Consider the following 3,626-nt stretch of genomic DNA (forward strand, 5'->3'; position numbering starts at 1 on the left):
CTCTTTATTAAGGCTAAACCTTTTAGCTTTACACCTATCATATTTTGTGCAGAACTTGCTTGGGCTTATTTCATATCTCCAATTACCACACAATAGGAACTGCTACTTCAAAAACACTTTTAATGTGTCTGTTTCTCAAGGCTTTGCTTATTTATTATCTTCCAACCACTGTGCTTTCATCTCTACTTAGGGCTTCGAATTCAGGTGAAATTAATTCTTCAGGGTCTGCTAGCCTTCATTCTGGTCTCTACATCAACAAGAAATTACTAGGGAGTCATGGATTAGGGGCTGTTCACACCAAAACATGTTAAGATCAGCTGCTTTGCAGCAGCGCATGAAATGGAGGGTGTCCTTTTGTTGCTGGGCAACCGTGGAAATGCATTTTTTCCCCTTCTGTGATCTTTTCCTATAATTTTCAACTAGTGCTTTTTTTTAATGCACATCTTGACTGCAAGGTTTGCTTGCAAAAACAGGCCTGTAAAGTATAGGTTTATAGCCTAGATCTTTACTCTTGTGGTGAATAAGGTGTAAATAAATGCGAGGTAGATTTGAGCATTACTTTGCGCATTACATTGCAAACGATTCTGAATGGTTTTGCTTTTGAGACTGACTGACTGTTTTTATGTTTGGGTTTCTAAAAACCTCAATGGCATACTTTACAGCGGCTGTGAGGAATAGACTTGGAGTCTTTACAATGGCACACACTGTATAAAGGTCTTGGATCACATAATTTCCACAACTCTCAACTTTTAAAACTCATGGTAACACTTTCTATGAAGCCCGTATTTATAATACATTATAAGGGTATTCTTAAAAGGGGTCCATTATGCTTTTTCACTTTTTTTAAATTTTAGTCCGTGTGTAGGGTGTATGTTTGGGCATAAAAAAAGATCTAGAAAGTTACAAATCTCAAAGTCCACTCCAAAGGGAGATATTTCGGGGGTTTTTTATCCCTTTTCGAGAACTACAACAAACGGCTCGTTTGGACTACAGTGTTTGTTTTCCTGGCTTTGTGATATCACAAAGCATCTCATTGGAATATCATTCAAATAATTCCCACCTACAGAAATTCGAATGGTTGAGGGGTGGGGAGGGACGAGGTTGTGGTTAGAATGCTTGGTTGAATGAGTGCATCAGACGAGACGACGAAGAAGTAGTACTGCTGCAGAGTTAGTCCATCAGAGAAAACCAAGAAGAAGAGCTGCTGTGATGTAGCTCAAATTTTTGGCATGTCTAGTATAACACAACGTAGCTGGGCGCCGTGGACAGATGCTGAACGGCGCCGCCGGTGTGCCTACACTCATAGAATATAAAGTATTGGACCTTCATCAAAGCCGGAACTAATCGAGCCATTTGTGCCAGGCTGGGGAGAAAGGTATTTTAATCATGTAAATTGTGAAAAATAATGCGTTTTTCGAACCACCAAGCATGAGAGCATGTTCTAGTACACCCCCAAAACAAAATCAAGACTTTGTAAAAGAGCATAATAGGACCCCTTTAAGGCATTATAATGAATGCATAATGCATTATAAAAAAAAACTTGTTGTATTCTCATAAATATTCATAAGATCGGTTGTAATATATTATAATATTTACTTATTTGTGGTTATAGCTTTTAAGAGTATGATAAGGCATTATAATGAATGCATAATGCATTATAAAAAAAAAAAAAACTTGTTGTATTCTCATAAATATTCATAAGATCGGTTGTAATATATTATATTTACTTATTTGTGGTTATAGCTTTTAAGAGTATGATTTATAACACAGTGAACACGTTGCATCCACTTTTACAATGGATTATATTTATCATAGTTATGTATTAAGTCTCATATCTTGCCATTTTTCTTATACTACTTTACTTAAAGCGGTCAAAGACCACTTTTATAAGTAGTAATAATAACCTTAACCATCTTCAAGAAACGACTAAAAACACATCTGTTCCACCTTTATTTGACCCTCTAACTCTAGCACTTTCTATTCTGTTTTAATTCTACTTTCTGTATATATGTGTGTGTGTGTGTGTGTGTGTGGTGACGAGCGTCCCGAAGCTTCATCAGCGACGCCCTGGAAACAAGCGAGGAGCACCTGACCATCATCATCACAGGCTGATCGGTCACAGCTGCACCGCATCAGGCGGCAGCTACATAAACCACGCAAGCCCTGACATTTAGGAGATTTCTCCATGAGACTGAGCACTAACGCGCCCTCAGCCATACTAGATTCTACCATTCTTGAGCATACTAATATTCTAATGAGAGTTAGTTGGCATGTAGTTGCAAAGTTGCTTATAGTGATTGATTAAGGGGACCATCAAAATAAAATGTAACCATTTATACTGCAAATGAAGTAGATTTAATAAGGTGTATATTGTGTGTTATAAATAATCATACTCTTAAACTTATAACCACAAATACGTAAGTATTATGATGTATTATAATTGTTATGATTATTCATGAGTTGATATAACATATACGTTTTTTTTTATAATGCATTCATTATAATGCCTTAAGAATACCCTTATAATAATAATCATAAGAACAGTTTTAATGTATTATAATACTTATTTGTGGTTAAGTGTATGTTGAGTTATAACACAATGAACACGTTGCGTCAACTTAAGTTACAATGTATTATATTTCTCATAGTTATAATATATTATAGATATCATATCTTGCCATTGTTTAAGACCTGCACAATAACTTAGTACATCTTATTTGTGTTTTTACTGTAAAATAACAAATACAAAGTCTTCATGAATACATTCCAAAATGCTTTAATGTGGTCTTATTACATAAAAGTGCTCTTTGTCTGCTTTAAGTTAAGTAACTTCACAGTACTTAAAGCAGACAAAGACCACTTATAAATAATAATAATAATAATATTTTTTCTCAAACAGCCATAAGATCAGATATCAGATGAATGTGTACACATTTGCTTTTAACTATTTTTATTGTAATTTCAATTTGATTATTTTGATGGTACCCTTTAGACAACTGTTAATAAGTAACTCTGCGACTACATATCAACTAGCAATCATTAGAGTATTAGTAGACTGTCTGAGCACTTTTTTTGATGGTTCCCCAACAGATATTCTACTGACTATAAGGAACTTTGCAAATACATCAACTTATTCTACCAACCCTAATCTTAACTAAGTCTACTAATACTCTAATGAGAATTAGTTAACATGTAGTTGCAAAGTTGCTTAGTCAATTCACTAAAGGGGATCATCAAAATAAAATGTAATCTAATAAAAACCACACGTTGCATTTTTTCATTTGAAAGTATTACAACTGATCTTAAACTAGCTCACAGCTAAATTAATATTAACCTCACAGGAAACATTCAAAACAACATTCAACCACTCCTAACCACTCACAAGATGTAGAAAGATACTGTCCAGATCTTAAATAAACAGTCAAGATAATCCATTATAAATTAAGTGGATTTATAATGGTATTCACTGTGTGTTGTACGTAATCATAGGCAAGGCAAGGCAAGGCAAGTTTATTTGTATAGCACATTTCATACACAATGGTAATTCAAAGTGCTTTACATAAAATAAAATAAAAACAATAATCACAACAATAAAACAAGGAATTTAAAAACTTTTAAAATTATTT

The sequence above is a fragment of the Sinocyclocheilus grahami genome, unplaced genomic scaffold, assembly GCF_001515645.1.
Source record: "Sinocyclocheilus grahami isolate Dianchi unplaced genomic scaffold, SAMN03320097.WGS_v1.1 scaffold1956.1, whole genome shotgun sequence".
Classification (NCBI taxonomy): Eukaryota; Metazoa; Chordata; class Actinopteri; order Cypriniformes; family Cyprinidae; genus Sinocyclocheilus; species Sinocyclocheilus grahami.